The sequence below is a fragment of the Cavia porcellus genome, unplaced genomic scaffold (assembly GCF_034190915.1).
Source record: "Cavia porcellus strain 051 isolate PalLab524CR breed Dunkin Hartley unplaced genomic scaffold, mCavPor4.1 scaffold_9, whole genome shotgun sequence".
NCBI classification, from domain to species: Eukaryota; Metazoa; Chordata; class Mammalia; order Rodentia; family Caviidae; genus Cavia; species Cavia porcellus.
The window spans coordinates 87172836-87192996 of record NW_026947492.1 but is presented as its reverse complement, the minus strand read 5'-3'; the positions used below and the strand labels follow the sequence as shown (position 1 = coordinate 87192996).

Below are 20161 nucleotides of genomic sequence, written 5' to 3'. Positions count from 1 at the left end.
TCAGTGGGCTGTATCAGGCTCTGATCCCACAGGGCAGGTGCTCTCCTAGCTGGAGGACCCTGGCTGGGGACAGAAGATACCATACGAGCTCAGCATGTGAGCTCTGTGCACCTGTTGAGGCTCAGATTCACGGCCAGCCTGAGCACCTGTGTGGGCTTCACCACTGTGAGCTCTTCCTGGGACAGAGCCTGGCCACAGCATGGACACCTGTGTTCTCAGCATAGGGATTTCAGCACTGGTCGTGAGGGCTTTTATGTTCGTACCAAGCGTGGCCCAGATCACCCCCTAACCATCCAACACTGACTCCAGACAGAGCATGAGTGTGTCATACACCTGGAGCTCAGAGCCCAGCTACTGGGTCAATAGGAACAGACAGGAGAGACCACAGCCTGGGACCTCATGGTCCCGTCTGGGCAGGGAATGTGAGGGCCACACGGCTCAATAAGACAGGAATGGCACTGGCTTAACTACATGCTTAGTGCAGGCTCTGAGTTCCTTGAGCTCTAAGACTGCTTTATTTAATTTTGTCTAAGGCAAGGCAGGATCTTTATAGGTGTTTACTGAATTGGAATAAAGTTGAATCAAAACGGAAAAAATAATCACTAAAATACAGAGATATTTAACCTGCTCCTTCCCCCAGGCAGACCTAAGATCTACCGAGATACTCATTTTCTCTCCCCTCCTTTCCTTCTTCCCCCTCTCTCTTCTCCCTCATTTTCTTTCTTGCTCTCCTGCCCATGAAGGCTAATTAATAATTCACCAAACAATAGTGCATTCTGATGGTTAAGAATATAACAATTTAATTGGTATTTGTTTCTACCACAGCACAACGGTATCTAATTTTCCCAGGAGGGCAATTTTCCACCACTCTTCCACATTTCTCACAATAAAACCGACCAATCTCGGGAAGCCTAAAGGCTGTTTGTAAAGAAGGAAAGATGGCAGGTAAAGGGTTTTAAACGCTGACATTTATTTAGGGTTTTGTGAATTCATACATTATTAGGATAAATTCTAATTTATATCTGTATATAATAGGCAAGGATATAATAAAATAAATTGCATTTGTACACATGAATGCAAAATTTCAGGTAGGGCCTCAAGAGTAATGACTTTATAAGTGATTAATGCACAGTATATAATACATACTCTGTAAGTATCTACAATGTATAATTTGTAACATGATATATTTTCATCATGTACAGTTAATGAAAAAATATAAGGACCACCTGACTTGCAAACATATCTTTATTCATTGCTTATAGAATATTATCCAAGTACACAATTTAAGAAGTTACTGATTCCTTGATTGGTCCATAATAAAGTACAAAGAAAGACCAGCAAATGAGAAACAAAACAGCTCCTAGTGAATTTCTAAGTATCACCCTAACAGTAAAATATACCTGTAAGGCAAATGGTCACCCGAAGGTTTATTTCATCCATGCCAAGCAGATCACACCTCTGTGTGCTTTTCAGAGGTGATGAATCCTCAGTCTGCAAACACTTTCTGCTGGCTGCAGGCTGCTCAGCTGTGACCTGAGCAGAGACCACAATTCATAACTCCTTGGCCTTCCTGGAAAACCAAAGCGAAATCCAGGCAAGACAGGAAGCTTCACTTTCCAAATCTCAGGCCCACTTTGCGGGAAAATGCATATCCAGAGGTAATCATCCGCCTTTGCTTCCAGCCTGCAAGATTTCCTCATGATACCCAGCATGAAATAAGGAAATGCGTATTTTGTTGGCCTTGACTTTTTGTCCCTGCAAGACAACCTGCCACGCAGGGAACCCTCCCACTCAAGTCATTGCCTCAAAGAAGCAGTGGAAGCTGCAACCACAGCGGTATGACCCTGCCACCACCCACACTGAGCCACAGGGATTGTGCCAGCCTCTAGGAAGAGGACAGTGACCCATGGCCAGGGGAACAGAGAGGAAAGAAAACTCTTACTTTGGGGCATGGGGAGAACATGCTGAAAGGAGAGGAAGGTGGGCAGGAAGCGCTGAGGCACAGGGAGATGATGGGACAGAAAACAGACACAAAGCTCAACTCCCAACCCTGCGATGCCACGAAGACATCTCAAGTCTTCACAGAGATCACTTCGTGTCGCTCTTTGTAAGGTGCTGCTCACTGAAATACAAGCTGATTAACCCTCCTTATGTATTAAACACATGCTGGTAATTTCAAAGGCGTTGAAGTCATTGAGATTTTGCATTGATAACAGATTTCATGCAATAAATAAATATCCAGGGGGAAAAACAATTACCAAAGACACATTATGACAAACACAACACACAACACAAAGATTAAAAGTTACTAATACACAAGACAAATATTTGCATAAGAAACCAGAACACTAATAGTTAAGAAATACACATTTTTTTTTTCTCTTTTAAGGAAATTAGAGGGTTACTGTTTTTCAATATGGCTTGTTTTTCTCTGAATGGGTTTCTGACATCTGTTGGTGTTAGGAGATAATTTGGCAACTGAAAAATGTCCCAACTTGTTGGCATAGTGACTGGCTGAAAGTCTTTCCTAAGCAACTCAGTTCTCCCCAGTCTGAAGGGAAGCCCTGAGGTGCAGGGTTATATCAATGCTTTTCATATATTTTTATTTGGTTTTCCCCCTTCCAGTTGACAATGCATGTTAATAGCATGGGAGCCAGCCATCCAGTCAGATGCATCTCAGCTCTGAGCATCTCACCCAAGTCCACGGGAAGCATAAAGCTATGGATACACAATGGGACACACCTAGAACACTGAAACATCCTGTCGGAGAAAGCCTCAAACCCAAAAGTGCTGTAAAAACTGATGAAATCTAAAATCTAAAAGCTAGCCATTTCCAGGTAAGTTCAGAGCCACTCACCTGAGCAAGATTCTTTAAGCAAACTGTGTATGAAATCGTGAAATTATGGGAAAAGGTAACTGGCAGGGAACCTCAGTTACTGAGCACGCAGCTACTGGGTTTTGCTGGACAAAACTTAGTAACACAAATCCTGTATAACTACCCCAAAACACTACTGAACAAGGTGGTCTCCATTCTCATAACTGAGTTAGCTTTCTGTTTGCAAATAGCAGGAGCCTTGGGGGTTCTCCCTTCCTTTAGTCACAAGAGTAATAATTAGCAGAAATATGGTTGGTGTCTAGGATCAAACTCAGTTTCAGCCAAGTAGCAGAAGGAAACCCATTCACTATGACATAAACACACCAATCCCAAGAGAGAATGCTAATCAATTTAACATATTTGCTTCCACCTTCAGATAGAAAAGCTTTTTTATCTCTCCCCACTTCTCTTCCAGGCATCAATTGTGGAAGCTAAATTTTGGTACCATCTCTGACATCTGGTATGGGAATGGAGGCCTCTCATCAATATGGCTTTCTTGGGGAAATTTGGTGACAGGTCACGATGGCAAATACTGGACAGGCAAGGCCACACCTCAACTTCCTGAAAGTGAGTTTAGGAGAAGATGGAGGTTCAGTGTTTGTGAAAGTCAGGGAGGTCCAGCTGTGGGATATAAAGGGAGAAGGACGGGAAGAGAAAGGACGGACATACTGCAGATGGGAGATGGGAAAACCCACAGTTAGACCCATCTGTGTTTCTTTTTCCAACACTTTTTACAAGCTACTCTGGAAACCTGGACAGTCACAGTCTTGCTGGCAAATGGTGATGCTCTTTGCCCTAAAAAAAGGAAGCACTCAGAAAAATAGTTCAGATACTTCAGTACAAAGGAAGTCATCTTTTTAAAATGTTAACATCAAAGCCTGTTGTTGGATTTCATCACTACTGAACAAGATAAAAATGTCACATCAATATACAAGATTTGAACTGAAAACTTTGCCTATGATCCAGTATGTGAAGACGAATAAGAAAATTATTGAAATGGTCTCCCCTAAAGGAAAAAATTTTAGGTTTAGATATTAGTACTGCAAGAAAAGAAAAAGGCCCAGACTACATTGTTCTAAATTCGCCGTCTCTATAGTGATTCCTAAGATATTTATAAGGACAGAAAACACCACTATGAGTACATACTACATAAGCACATATCACATTTTAAAAAATTCATATATGCATCTTCAGAATATAAGAAGGTAAGAAAGGTTACGGCTTCTCCAAACTCGGCAGACATGTGACTCGCTCTCATTGGAGCGCAGTTACAGTGAACGCTGTGAATAGGAAACTCTTACAACTGAATTGGCTAAGTGTAGTCTTAAAAGCTATAGTCTTATCAGGATCACTCTCTGCTCACCTAAGCTGCATCTATCTGAAATTTCTGTAAACACGGTGACCTAAGATGTGCTACAGTGCAGTGAATATTAAGGTTTCTTCCGTTAAATTCTTCATGTCTTTGATTTCTCTGTGACAACTGGCATTAATTGTAATGAAAAAGTTGAGTATAAATTGAGAAATGGTTTTTGAAAAGTGTGTGTCTTACATATATAATATATAGACAGAACCAGGGTAAATCTTGTCCCAGAGGTTGAAAGACAAGGTGTCTACAGCTTATACAAAGACACTTAAAGGAGAAGAAACCAAGGATCATGGCACTGAATCACAACACTAAATGTTACATAGAAACCGTAGCGGAGCTCTACTTTGAACATACAAAATTAGGCACAAATCATAGGATGGCTTCCTGTGCTGGAGGAGAAGAAATGACCAGAAGATCTCACAATGCGATTACAGAAAGAAAAGATGACTGAGGGTGAAGAATGGACACTTTACCTGCCCCACAGGGAGCAGGAGCAGAGCATTTGAGGTTGTGGTACCCTTGTTCCAAGTAAGGAAACATGTGATGACAGCTGGAAATAGGAACTCACCAGCCTTAGTAGTGTCCAAGTCCATTGGCTTTGCCTCATGTATAAAATAATTTCTGGCCACTGCCATCCCTCTAAATGGACCCAGTCCTGAACTCTGGGGGCCTGAGTGAAATCCCTGCATATTGCAGCTCAGATTTGCAATTCTGGTAAGTACAAATTAACAGTCTTGACTCTGCTCTTCTATGCCTGGCACCTCAGTGATGAAACACAGCAGATCCTTCTCTGGAAACCAAGTCATCTACCCCTCCTAGGGCTCCAGGAGGGCCCAGGGGAGGAGATTGTGCTCAGGAGGCCACCACTTCTGGAAACTGACACCACGGACACAAACAATCAGTGTTTCAACTGGTCCCTGTGGCTCTCACTACAGCATGTGGCACTTGGTCCTACTTTGCTACCACACATGCATGGTTGGGATCCAAGATATGGGAGGAAGGGGAATGAGAGGGAACCTGGGCAAAAGGAGGAAGTAGAGAGGACAAACAGGATTAAAGTCTGGACCATTCCACATGCTGGGCTAGCACTAGGTACCCAGTTCCAAATCCTTGACTGGCAGTTTGAGACCCAGGGAAGAGGGTTCCGGGGGTCGATCATGTTCTTGTAGCGCTCCCCATGGTGTTGAGCTAAGAATAGATCCCAGTCTTGCTGTGGCGAGCACATCAACTTCAGCCTCTGAAAGCAAGCAAAAGACATGCATTGTTACAGAAAGCAATGCATATCACTGCCACCCCCAGAGACTGTGCACTTGTGCCCAAAATACTTAGGACCACGTTTGCCATGGCCCCTGCTTAAGCCCAAGAGAGGTGGTTAGGAAGATCAGTCCCTTTAAATGAGCTGGCCCAGGTACAATAAAGAGATACCCAGCATGGTTCACCTGACACTGTTTATATATCTCCCTGCAAGCAATATTAAAATGGCTGCATGTTTGTATCGCACAAAATTAATAAAGGACAAAGGGCCCACATTTAATTATACCTTTCTCCCTCCAAATGACAGGAATCTGTAAGCCACAGTCTACGAAAGACCTGTGCTCAATTACTTCTACTCTGTGGGCTCAGCAGCGGATTGCTACATCACAATCATTGGGTTTGTCTTCACGCATTTTCCAAGAGTGTATAAATGACCAGGAAAAAACCACAAAGACACACTGCTAAGCACAAGTGAAGGTTTTAATGACCTGCTGACAAAAATATATGCTCCTGACTTAGTTCAGTAGTGTGGGTTCTTCAAGCAAGCTAAAATAATGGGAGAGTTGCTTTTGCTTCCACTGAAATGCTTATGGGAAACATAATTTTTCTGGAGCATTTTCTAGAAAAAAGAAAGAAAATATATTTCTGGTGATGTAAAAGGGGGCAATTATATGTTTTTTACCTATTAGAGTGAAGCTGGGTCTTACAGCTATTAGTTTAATCTTCCTCTAATCATCATTTTGCAAACTGTGTGTTCCAAATCAACCATAATAAATTCATATAGCTGACTCACTGGTTTAGAGAATTTAACCTAAGACAACAGTAACAGGAGCTGGGTTCTGTTTTAAGGGACAGAAATTTCTGGGTCTCATTGTGGGGAGGATAACCCAAGGCAGGCATGAGCACTCTCTGGGGGGAAATGGGGCCACTTTATCTCAAGGGGAAGATGAGCAGGATTTTCTGAGGATGCAAACTGGAACAAGAGGACTCCTGTGCCTTCCCTAGACCAAACCAGACTCCATCAGAAGCTGCCGGTCTCCTGCAGACTTTTGTTTTGTGCTCTTACTGCCCGCCTTGTTTCCATCCTGCTTCCCCTTCCATGTCTCTGCCTTTTTATCAGTGTGGATATCTAGAGCAATACCGCCCATCTGTTCTCTGCACTCTGCTGACAGTGTCTCTTCACCTCGATCTAGTCCAGGGCTTCTCCAATGGGAGCGTGCAGCTGGGTCATCCACAGGTCCTGCCAGGGTTCCATTTCTTCCATATTCTGGTTCAGTGGAGCTGCATAGTACGCGATGACTTACATTTCCAGTAACCTCATAAGTGGATCTTCGACCAAAACCTAAGTAGCCCTGGTGGGGTCCAAAGTAGCCCTGGTTCTTCAAGACTAAGGCAGGGTGAATGGATTTGTAGCATCCCTAAGCATGCGACTTCACATAAGTAACAAATGCCTGTGCATGCTTCACAGCTGGTTCAAAAAGGGGCAGCCCCCCTTTCATCCACTCTGGAGTGATCCTGGGGACTCTTTGCATTATAGATGGGAAATGGGTCAGTAAGAAAGTAAGAAAAACACTCCCACCTTGTTTAATGACTACTAGGGCTCTCCTTAAGTTTTGCTAGTGGCAAGAATCAGATAGGACTCCTCAGTCATTCCTAAGACAAGGACAGGAGGATGGGCAGTGATTTTAAGTTTAATGGTGACAGATGTTATGGGTGGAAGGAGGCTGAGAAGAGCACATCAGGAGAGAAGAAGCTGATGTGTAGTTAACAATGAGACCTGGGACCTAAAGTGTGGCTGGGGGGAGGAGGAGAAAGCCCAGGAAGGAGCAGGCACTGATCATTCGTTCCCTGAGCTGTCACCACACTGAGGAAGAGCACAGTAACAGCTCAGCCCCTGCACTGGCTGAGCCCCTCCATTAGAAGAATAACACATAATAAAATGGGTGTAATAGAAACGGTGGCAACCTTAAGCACTTCATCCCCAGGTCTCCCTCCTGAATAAGTCACTGCACCATTTGTTTTATAATCAAAGAGCTTTTAGGGACTCTCCCTTGGGAGAGGTTGGCAAGGGACAGGGAGGAGGAGAACTACTTTGATAAATCTGCCAGGGGCCAGGTGCATTTTTATCATAAACATAATCGGGATCCAGATCACAGAACAGGCCAGCATGAGCCACCCCCGCACCATGGACCACGTAGGGTAGCAGTAAGAGCCGTAGGTCATGGGTTCCCACTGGTAAAAGCTGAAGCACAGGATAAACTGGGATAAAAGAGAAACATAGGCATCAGGACAGTGACATGAAGTGTTTGGTCACTCAGCAGCCATGCGCCCAGGTCCCTCTGATGAGTCTGATACTGTCATCTGTGTTATCTCTTCTCCTACCCACATCTGCCCTGAAATGGAATTTTCCAAATGAGAAAACCTAAATTCAGAGAGAGGAAGATGATATACACCCGGCAGCTGACCCTGCATCAGCCACCTCCTAGGAACAGAGCCACGCAGGCACACACACACACACACACACACACACACACACACACACATGTGCATGCACACACACATGCACACATATGCAGGCAATCAGCCGAGAAGACGAGTGGAAAGGAAGTCACCCAGGAAACTAGCGGGGGCTGTGGGGGAGAAGGGGGGAGTTTTAAGGGGTTGCCTTGTTGCATAATGGACAATCAAGCTTTGCTTATAAGAAAAAAAAGTCTGGAGAATTTATGTGTTTTAATTTGGAATGTCTGGAATCTGCTTGGCTTTCTACTTGACTAGGGAATGGCCCGATTCCAGAAGCTGCCACTAAAGCTCATAGCCAAAGCGGTCCCCAAGCAGGGACTCAGAAGGAAGCCTGGTGCTAGAGGAAGCTGTGGGACGAAGAGCAGGATGGCTCCCCCTCCATGGACTCAGGTGTCAGACCTCATCACCAAACAGCGAACCAAGAGCCCAGAGACTAGCGGGCTAATCTTGGTTCCCTGGATAATTAACTGAGGGACCTTGAAGCCTCAGACTCCCCTGCTGTGAAGTGGACACAGTTCACACCAAGTGCAGTGCACAGTGGTTCTGGGAACAGTGGTCTAGTATTCACTCTAGAGCCCTCTGGGCTTTCAGAAAGTCATCAATCATTCTCTGTTCCCTGTTTCCACCACTGTGAGCTTCGCCTGGCCACAGCAGTGAGATCACACTTAGGACCAGGCCAGCCTAGCTAAGAAGGACAAGAGGACACTGAGATCAGAGGTACCTGCAGAATCTGCAGAGATGGAGAGCGGGCTCTGACAGCTCCAGCCCAGCATTTAGGGGGTGTTTCCCAAAGAAGATTGTGTGGCTTTTCCCTGCCTGTGGTAGCTGCAGCCCAGAATCCTCACCCACTTCCCTTCTCCAGCTCCACCTCTCTCGTCCTATCATGTTATAACAAAACTGCCCAGAAATACTTTATGTCAGGCAAAACAACACATGGAAGTATTTTGGGAAAATCGCGAAGCACTCTGCACATGTAAAGCATCTAGATTATTGCTGCAAAGCCCAGGATGAGGTGTGAGTGATTATTTCAATGCAACAATAATTCAGTATATTGAATTATATAACATAAGCAGCATGAGCCTGGAGATTACTGTTGAGAAAAGAAAAAATGTCCCTATGGAAAGAACTGTCTACCGTAGGCCCCTTGGTAAACATGTGCCCTGTAGAATCACAAGCTTTATTAACCAGTCATTTGGAAGCCTGGCCCAGGGTAACTAGGGAGAGCTGCTCCATTTCATTTACCATATAAATAGCAATGCAGGTGCTTATGTGTGCCTAACTCAGTGATCTGACTCTAACACAAAAATTGCACGGTGAGTATTTATAGCTCTATAAATCCATGAAGGCATGTATAAAAATGATCAATTTTATTTCAGGGGCTCTGAAGCAATTTAAACCCATAATCCTAGCCAATTCCAACAAACTCCAAATGTCCACTTTACAGAGGGCAAATGGCAAAATAGAAGCACTGGGTTTGGTCCTTTGATGCCCATTTCTAGTGACACAAATATCACATGAAACTTTAAGGCACCAATCTGCTCTTTGCCAGACTTGCTCCCCCTGCCACGTCAGCTTCCATAAATCCCTGTCCTCTGATGGGCTTGACCATGACTGATGGTAATCCAGCCGCCAAGTCCAATCTACCCTGGCCTCTGGCTGAACGGCAGCCAGAGAAGGTGCCAGCAACTTGCCCAGTGACGGCAATGGAACTGATAGTGGAACGGACCGCTTCTAATCGCCCCTGGCTTCTCAACAACACAGAAGGGGAATCTGGCTCAAGATACTTCCCAAGGTGCTCTACAACTCTCTAGCAGTTTTCCCCATTGGAATCACACAAAACAGCCTCATTGAGGAACTTCCTCAAAGGCATAGCAAGTCCCTAGAATTCCTCTTTTCTAACACTGTGCTCACAAACACTCACAGAATTTTAATGCAAGGAGACATAATTAACTCCACTTGGAGATGACCACCCGGGTGCAGAACAAGAGCTGGGAGCCTCGGCAGCCCTGGATCCAGCTGTGGGCTCTGACACCTCCAAGCCTCAGAGTCTGTCTATAAAATAGGGAGAGCATCAACCAGCAGAAGAAGCATTCATAGGCTTCTCAGACAGTGTCCATGGGTGGCTCTGTCATAGGGACCTCAGCTCTGAGCAGTGCTGGTTACCACCAGGTAGTATGCTTCTGTAGCAAAGAGCAAACTCTCATGCTAACCTCTTCCTCCAGGACAGGAGGAAAAGTACAAACTCTAAATCGACTCAGCCAACAGTAAGCCTGAGGAGCAGGAACTGGAGAAAATGGGGAGCTGGGAAGACCCGGGGTACACAGGTGTCCAAAGGCCTTTCAGCTGAAGGCACCCACCAGGCACTGTCGCCCACATGCAGAGAACCCCAGGTCCCACATAGTTTTGGTCCTGAGCTCAGTCCACAGATCCCCTGCTCAGTCCTTTTCAGCTCTCACGCCCCAAATCAGGTGTGGCTTTTCAGACCAGTTCTGGCCTCCTACTCAGGTATTAAGTCTGCATCCTTGCAGACAGGGACAAGTCCTGGGGGGCTCTCTTGTCACAACCTCTAGCTTTTCAGGACAAAATTTGGGTGGTTGGATTAGAACTCACTCTGCAACAGAAAGAAAGGAAAGAAGGAAGGAAGGAAGGAAGGAAGGAAGGAAGGAAAGAAGGAAGGAAGGATTTTATTTGCACTTATGTATTCATCTACTCTATCCTGCATTTTTGTTTTAATATTTTATTTCTTGAGCGAAGTATTCATCCTATACTAAAACGGAAGATCTTAATCTGGTTTCTACTATGCCTACTGGGCTAATCGGAGGTGGCAACTTCCTTGGGATTACATGATCCCCAGAAGAAGCCCAATGGTAGGAAAGAGGCAGGTGAGCTAAGAAGGAGGGAAAGCAAGGTCTCCATTAATGATCATGTTTGAAGAGCAGAGTGACGAAAACACAGCCTAAGGCAAATCACAAAGGTGGCAAGATGGGAATGTGAATGTAAGTCCCCACCCAGGTTACTGACACGTGAAAGGCTCTGTTCTTTGAAAAGATGAATTTCAGAGGTTCCCAAACTGTTCCCTTCACACTGGAAGATGCCAAGACAGTTCTCAAAAGCAAGAAAAATGAACAGCAAAAGTGTGAGGAACGCTGGCTTAGCTGTAGAGCAGTAGCTGGGGGCATGAGCTCTGCAGCCCCCCTACCTGGGTTCAGATCCAGGCTGCTGCTAACTGTGAAGTGGACAATGTGGGGCAGTCACAGACCCTCTGGGCTTTGGTTTCCTCAGCTGCAGTGTGGAGATAATTACAGTGCCTGCCCCATTAAGCCTGGTAGGTTTTGGACCAGAATGTCCCCCACATCAGTCCTCCTATGTTCCAAGATGGGGCTTCTGAAAGGTGATTGGGTCATGGGGGTACTGTACTCATCAATAGATTCATCCACTGAAGAATTCAGAGTTCCCAGGGCCTGGGGATTTATTTCAGTGGCATAAGTGCCTGCCTGGCAAGCATGATCATGGTCATGAGCTCAATCCCTGGCACCCCCCCCAAAAGAATTCAGAGCATCCCAATACATAAATTCCTCTCTTAAAAAATAGATTTCAGAGCTGACTTGCAATCAGGAGGTGGAGTCCAGCTGGAAGAGGCGGCTACTGGGGGCCATGAACCGGAAGGGTACAGCTCCACCTCCCAGTTCCTCCTGTCGCTTTGTGCTTCCCGGCCACCATGATGGAAGCAGCTGTCCTCCGCCAGACCCTTTCACCATGCCCTTCCTGCCCTGGAGTCTGCTGACTACAGAGTGAATTCTTTAAATGCCATGGGCCAAAATAAATCTTGCTTCTTTTAAATTGTGGGTATCAGGCATTGTGCCCCAAGGGACAGGACAGTGACTAAGACAGAGCTACCAAGGGAGACAGATGAGGCTCCTTAAGTAGAACCTGGAACATGTTAGTGTGTGATTTGTGCTGGCTGTGACTGCTACTTGCAACCCAATTACAAAGCATATAATGGGGACATTCTGAGGGGTGCTGCAAAGACCCATGCACTTGATCACCTGGGTACCTGTAGGCAAATCACTTCACCTCTCTAACTATCAGTTTCCTCACCAACAGACATGAAGAATACTCCTCCCATCAGCTGCTCAGGGTCACACAGTGGCACACACATCTTTGAGTGTAATTATCACATATGCATGCAAGGCACTAGCCATGTGAAAATGCATGCAGTCCTTACAGTTAGGATGCTTGGGGTCACAAACTTTCCAGAAACTGTTGGGATGGAATCCAATCATCATCTCTATGTCTTCGCAGAATCTTTGCAAGCCTGTGAGTAAAGACACAGAGAGCAAGTGTGAGGCACAGAGCCCTTGTAGGAGGAGGGGCAGACACTAGAGCCCCTCATTCAAGCGACATTGGGCAGGGGCGGCCCCAGCCTGCTGTCCATGTGACCTCTACTATGCCGAGAATCATCAGGCAGGGACCTGTTGCCAGGACAATTAGGGCAGACTGAACATTTAAAATAAATACTAAATATTCTCTGCGATAAGGTACAAAAATGTCAGCCTATAGTGACACACAAAGAGCTCAGTGCCAGTGCAGGGATCTCCGCAATGCTATGGCCTGGCATGTCCGTGTACGTATCTGTTTTTTTGAGCTGGCCTCATATGCTTGGGGAAAAGTTTGACACAACCAACTGAGACTCTGCTCAGTAAATAGAGGATTTTAGGAAAGCCTCAAGATTTAGAGCAAGAATCACTGTATGCTGGTTTTCTGTCCCCACCATCCCAAGAACACTTTCCCAGGGAGTTCATTTATCTCTGCTCTGCATAAAGTGATTTGAGGGGCCAAAACCAGCACAAATTTCAAGTGGGCATCAGTCACTTTATTTCAACAAAGGACAGCAGCCTTCTCAGCCACCTGGCAGTGTCACTTAAATAAAATACACAGATAATTACTGCCCATACAGCCAAACACTCTTGGTTCAGGAAGATTTTCAAACGACCCTTCAATGGGGAAAGCCACTGAGGAATGTTTTAGGGTTCAGTGGTTTCCTCCATCCCTTCCCGAGCCTGTTACCAGTGTGGTCTTCTCATAACTGTGGGATCCATAATGCCGAAGGGAGCTGAGTGGTTCCCAAGCTCAACCTCCTTGTATCCAGCAGTTCCGCAAACCCGTCCAGCTATGCATTCAAGGTGTGGGCCCTGATGGGGAAAAGGAAGCCCTGGTGCATCGCAGCCATTGTGGAAAACCTTCTAGAGGCTCCTCAAAAGATGATCCAGCACCTCAAATCCTGGGGTACAGTGAATGGATTTGACATCCTAATGTCAGAGGGACACCTGCACTCCCATGTTCAATGCAGTATGATTCACACAAACTGAACATCCCAATTGATGACAGAATAAAGGAAATGTGATGTATGCAGATATACACACAGGTGTGCAATAGCGTTTAGCCCTTAGGAAGAGGGCAATTACGTCAGATGCAGCCACTTGAATGGACCTGGAGGATGTTATGCTACGTGAAATAAGCACAGAAAGACAAACACCACATAAGCCCACTGATGTGTGAGATCGTTAAGCACAGAACTCACAGTAGCAGAGAGCAGAGGATGGTAGCCACAGATTAAGGGGCAGCGTGATGGGGTGACATTGACTAAAGGGTACAAGGTTAGAGAGAAAATGATAAGTATCTGAGGTGACGGATGCATCAGTCAGCTTGAGTTCATCATTCTGCATTGCTGCAAATATCATTGCACCACCTTGTACCCCATAAATACACACAATTGTAACTTGTCCAATAAAACAAATAGGTTTACAATTTTAACAAGAAGCATCACTTCTCCTGTGTGTGTTATACTTTAATTGTGAATTTTAGAGAAAAAGACCAGTCTGGCCACCAGCATCAAAATCATGATGCTGGGGTCAATGATGGTCCTCAGTTCCATGGAATTGCTTCTACATTCTGTAGAGCTCAGACCAGAACATCAGGGATCCCTGGTCACTGAATCTCTGGGTTCCCAGGCAGAAGTCATCGCATGGCACAGCCCACACAGCATGCAGGACAGAAGCTTGACCAAGGGGAGTTCTGGGAGCCCCTCCGCTGTTTCCTGCGCCAGTTACAGGCAAGTCTGATCATGGTGCACGGGCAAAGCCACCAATCAGGAGCTAGGATCCAAGAACTGACCCCGGTTCTGCCTCTGACCTGCTGTGTGAACTCTGACAGGACATAGCTGTCTTGTTGGCTAAAGAAGGCTACATTTCAATTATGAGGATGCTAGAAGTGTCCCCGGTGGCCAGCATGACATATTTCCCTCTGTGGTTCAAATCTCTAATGAACTGGTGCTGCTGAAATGGAAGTGGTGGTGGTGTGCCTGAGTTCGGAAGGTCTGAGAGCTCAGGGTAAAAGGACAGGTAGCCAGCAACCTCTCGCCCCACTGCCCCTCAGCTTTAGCCCAGCACTCCTTACCTGAGTGATCATTGGAAAGTCCACGTTGAAGAAACAAACGCAGCAGTCAAGGGTGAAGACTGGCTTGTGTGTGCGCAGGTACTTGGGAAACTCATCCGAGATGGATGTCACTATGGTCTTGATGGTTGCAAACTGCAGCAGGGCCAGAAAAGATGCAGCTGAGTCAGGTTATGCCACTCACAAGACCCACAGGAAGGTCTTCACAGGTCTCAGCAGGGAGCACCATGTCTGGGTTAGGTTTGGTTCTGAGGGTGGCATTGTTTTCTTGGGCACAACCCTCAAGACTATACAGGAGACTCAGGCAGGGTGTGAGCTTCAGAAACCATGCTTCTGGCCCCCAGAGAATGCACTCAGATGCATTCATCAGGACATTTTAAGCTTCATTTTGCATTCATGAGATGTAAATTCCTCTCCTTCGGTTACTTTGCATTTGCTCTTCTACTGGAAGAAAAGCCCTCTTTGTACCCAAAGGCTAAACTCTGAGAGCAGTCAGCATGATTAGCAATAGTCTCAGCCCCACAGCAATTTCCCTAAAATTAACTTCACATTATCCTTCCTTTTCTGGCTCCATGGCAAAATGATGCCAAGGGGCAAAAGTACACCAGCTAAAACCTGGCACTGAGAACAGAGGAAGGGAGAAGGGAGAGAGATGGTGACATCACATGAGCACCAAAGCTGAAAGGTTGTCACCAGCCTCAGCGAGGAGCTCAGTACCCCTACCCTGCTCAGCAGAGACCTCAGGACTCCCAAGCCTCCCTGAAGGCTGGGCCAGGGCCAGGAAGGCATCTTCAGAAGGGGCGGGGGACAAGCCTGGAATGGAAAGGGGCTCACCATATTTTCCAGCCCGAGAGTGAGGAGCATCATGAAAAAGATAATGGTCCAGAATAGAGAGAGGGGCAGCCTGGTCAAGGCTTCCGAGTAAACCACAAATGCAATGCCTGGGCCTGGAGGAAGAAGAGAAGTGATGAGTGCAGACTCACCTCCAAGCCCCTCTTCCCAGCACCCAGGGCCCCCCTCTACATGGCTCCTGAACAATGACTTATCACACAGTGCTTCCACTGTTTGGTATCAACTTTACCCATCTCCACACATTTCAAAGATCAGGCTATGTCTCATGCACACAGCATGACAAATAGCATTTTTTATGGTATGAGTCATGAGTAAATATAATAATTCTACTCTAAAACAGTGATTCTCAACCTGAGTTGATGCAATGGTTTGTATCTAGAGGTTCCCCCACAGTCTTCTGCTTGCATAGATGGGGTTTGGGGAGGATGACTGGATCACAGAGCATGATGCTCCTCTGTGGATTAGACCACTGATGTGTTTACAGCTAAACATGACATTAGGAGGCGGAGCCTAGTTGGAGGAGTGAGTCACTGGGGTGTAGACTGGAAGAGTCTGTTTCTATCCCTCCTCCTTCTCTTGTCTTTCTCTCTGCTTCCTGCAGCCATGCCATGCACTGTTTCTCCTTGTGATGCCCCTCTGCCATGACACCTGCATTGGAGCCAGGCGACTATTGACTGAAACCTCTACAAACTATGAGCCAAAGTTAATTTCTCTTCCTTTAGTTGTAGGCATTAGGTATTTTGTTCCAGTAATGAAGAAAGTTATTAAAACAATTGATAATGTGTCTCTTCCTTTCCCCCATAAATCCAGGTGGATACACGGCAAAGTCTGAAGACATTTTTCATTCTCACAACTGGGATGGCCTAGGATGACTACTGGCATTCACTGGGTAGAGCTGAGGAATGCTGCTCAGCATTTTCTATTGCAATGGACAGCCCCCCAGTAACAAAGGAAAGTCTAGCCCAATGTGGATATTGCTGATCTTGGGAATCCCTGCTCCAAAGTCAGAATGGACCTGAATGACCTCATTTCCCCAGTAACTACCCTCCCTCCTGGTCAGTTCTCCAGGAGAAGCCATGCACAGAAAACATAGCCCCCACACTTTTAAGATGTTGCCCTACTTGCTAAAGTGTAGTGATTAGATGGAGAGAGGCAATTAGAGGCGGAGCATGGCTTGGCATGGAGTTTGGTCTCTGAAGGTTAGATGGGTCTGGTCCAGATCCACACTCCATCACTCACCACCTATGCAACCCTAAACAAATTTCTATAAGCCTGATTTCTGCCCATCTATGAGATGGGACTAATGATCATACCTCTTAAGATAGTTGTGAGGAAGGAGCCAATGGAGAAATACCTGACACATGATCCATACTCACTGAATGCTAATTTTTATTATGAGTGAACCATGAGCTTGACACTTACAGGTTCCGGTTCAGGCTTTTTGGAGACTACCCCATACTTCTTGGTGGTTTTTTCATCTATGGTAAACTTCTGGGGGCAGTCTCTACCTGCCTTGGGGTCTCCCTGGGAGGATCATGGTAACCAAACCCATAGAGAAACATGGGAGGTGTGTGTGTGTCTTTTCAAGCAGGAAACTAAAAGATAGTGCATGGAGGTGAGTGACCCCAGGCACAGGAAAATCTACAGCCTATGCATGTCTAGAAACCAGAAATCTCAGCACCTGGAGTTATTATAACACAAGCATAATAGTACTTTTTAAAACATGAATTTATCAGGTTGTTAGCTCCTCATGTTGCCTAGGGCCTCAGGGTATGTAAAATATAAAGCCTCAAATCCTTAAGACAACCCACTTTACACAGTTATTGAGCAGGGTGTGGAGCCAGCTTCCAAAGGTCTCTCTCTGCACTATAAAGAAAAGTCAGTGTTAAACTACAGTTCAGAATGTGTCTCCAGTGCACAGCAAGGCAGCCAGCACTGTGTTGGGGTGACCACTAGGCCCATAAAGCCAGCAAGGTCTTCCATGGCCAATGCCAGGGACCTCAGCAGGTCTCCTGATCAGAATCAGACCCTTCAGATGCTTAATTTTAAAAATCCTGCTTCAATTTAAGCTGCCTCCCTATGGTACCTGAGTGAAGGTGCTTTTTTCAAGCTACATCACAGCAAACCACACTTACTCAAGGTACTCCAGGGAACAGAGTCAGGAAGAAAACACCACTGTTGAGTATTTAAAAGAGTGCATGGACTCTCTGCTGAGGCTAAGTCCTGTGTTTCTTCATGTGCAATGGCAGAGGGTACAGCCCAGTGGCTGCAGAGAGGGCTCCCCTCCTCACAGATTACCTCCTGCAAGGTTGGGCACTAGGTGCGACACCTGTACCTACCCTCAGGAGATGATCACAGTACCTACCCCCACAGGATTCAGTGAGAATTAAGGTACCAAGGCCAGTAAAAAGCATAAAACATTCCCAGAATGGTAGGAACCCAAGGGACACATACCCCATTTCTATTGTTCATATCAGAGGATATCACCAGGGCTCTGCCTCCCTGCAACTTGCCGGGACAGAGATGCCAGCCTTCCTTAACCTTGGGCAGCTCAGGAGACCCAGTCAGGGGCTCTGGCCAATGCAATGCACCATAGCAGAGCTGGGTGAGGCCGACTGTGATGCATATCTCAGCTGGAATGAGTCCCTGAGGACACAGCACTGGAACTTTAGGCACCAGGCCTGCAACCCAGGCAATAGACAGGCATTGGGATTCAGGTTGGGTGGGGAGTGTCTTGTTGAAAGTGTTCATTTTGATCATAAGTGTCTCTGAGCTATTCACAGTTAAGGAAACTGAGGTGGCATGTCCCAGTCACCTGGTTAATTGAGAGTTATAATCATACTTAAGAACTCTAAATAAGATATCCACGTGCATGTTTGTCTATGCGAGTCTGGCCCATTCTTTCTGATGCTGGATAAACACCACTTAGGGCTTCAGGTTGGGTCCCGAGATGAACCACTGCCCCACAGGTGGTAACGTGATGGTTGGGAGACAGCTCCTGAAAGGCAGAAGAGGCATCCAGAAGCTGCTTTTCTGGATTAGATGCCCAAGAAGAACAAGCATCTCCTTCTTCTGTCTCATATAAAAGCAGAGGACAACTTGCTTTTCTCACCAATATCATCCCCAGATCCTGATGCAGCTGAGATTTACAGAGATACTTTTCACAAAAATGCCTCACTCAGAACGGCACTGCACACTGGATATGGGGAGGCACACCTGTAATCCCAGCACTTTGGGAGGCTGAGGCAGGAGGATCACAAGTTTGAGCCTAGCTTGATCAAGTGAGACTCTGTCTCAAAATCTAAAAGTACAATAGAAGGACTAAGGTCAGGTCAAAGGCCCTGGGCTCAAACCCTCATACCACAAGAAAAATAAACAGGGAAGGCTAAATGAATTAGTATTGTATTAAATCATTGAAAAGAACCTATGTTTGAATAAACACCAAAGCTTGCACCTAGCTTACTGGGTCAGTAAACCCATCTTGAGTGTCTATGTGCTAATCAGGTTGCTCAGCAAGGAAGGAGTGGGGCTGGGGTTGGACACAGGCCTGGGCTCAAATGTGCGACCCATATCCAGAGAGATCAGCACCACAGGTCAGAGCCTTTTAGGCGGGCTACTGTCAGCTCTCAGACCAGAAGAACTGGAAAACAATTGACAGGGTAAATTTCAGAGAGAAGCACGGGCAGTTACCTGCTGCTTTCTACCCAGAGGATAAATAAAATTCCTTTTGAGGTTCTGTTTTCTGTTTTGTCTCTGGCAACAACCCCCTGTCAAATCCCTTTCCTGGGGTCAGGAAAGTGTGAAGAATTTTTAACTGAAACAGCCTTCATCTCAGGAATCAATGTTTCTGATAGCTCTGCCACTGGTTTCCAACAAGCTTAGAAGAATCACAGGAAGCAGCAGAGCACCTCAGATCTGCTAGAAACTGGGGCAGAACGGTCTGCATCAGCTCCTCTGCTGGGCGGAAAGCAGGTTACAGGACACCTGGGGGTGGCTCTAGCATGTGCCCCAGTTGCACAAATACACAGGGCCCTCCCTGTGACAGAGCCTTTCCCCTTCTCTGCCAGCCTCCCAGGGAATTAGAGGTGCTTCAACCAGGGAAAAGCATTTGCTTAGCTCCCAGGGCACCTCTAATTTAGGCACTACCACATCACCAAACACCCTGGGGGTTGACAGCTCACTGCAGCCCTGGAACATGCTGGCTCATTTAACTCTTTAGGGCTGTATCAGCAGGAGACCAAATAGTAATTAGTTAAACTGGGAAGCCCAGGGAGATCAGTCAGAGGACCAAAAGGTGACATTTTGGAGCTTGGTTTTCACTGAGCTTTTATCTGAGAGCAGCAGTGGCTCCTGGAGGGAGGAGGACTGGCTGAGGACCAGCCTGTCCCAGGGCAGCCCTGCCAGGCCCATCCTCACACACAGGCAGCCCACATGCCCATGATCAGGGACCAGATCTCAGGGACAAGGGACAGCCACAAGGAAGACCCTCAAAACACCCAAATCCCATGCAGAACCAGGCTGAGTGGGAATAAACAGCTAACTAAAAATCTGAAATGCTTCCCCTGCAAATGCTATCGTGGAAATATGGGTGAAATGAGACCAAAAATGTAAACTGGAAAGTGATAAATGTTAGCCATTCACAGAAGGATGGTGGGGCAGAGTAAACATCTGCCCTGCAAGCCCCTCCCACCAGCCGCCTCCATCCAACTTCACCACTCACAGGTTGAACTGTAGTTCTGCCTTGCTAACTACCCAGAAGGCCTTGACAACATATTTGACCCAACAAGCAGCAAAACAATTTGTAAGGCAAAGGCTCCTGGAATCAGTGCTCACTCAACCGA

General features: G+C 46.3%; 1 long non-coding RNA gene across 1 annotated transcript; it reads right to left on the bottom strand.

The window, feature by feature from the left end:
• Positions 1-962: 962 nt before the first annotated feature.
• LOC134477735 (uncharacterized) lies at positions 963-14617 on the bottom strand. The gene is made up of 3 exons (XR_010049926.1): positions 14472-14617; positions 12241-12330; positions 963-5478 (listed from the first exon to the last, which is right to left on the bottom strand). It is a non-coding gene; the product is annotated as an uncharacterized LOC134477735 (long non-coding RNA).
• Positions 14618-20161: the final 5544 nt, after the last annotated feature.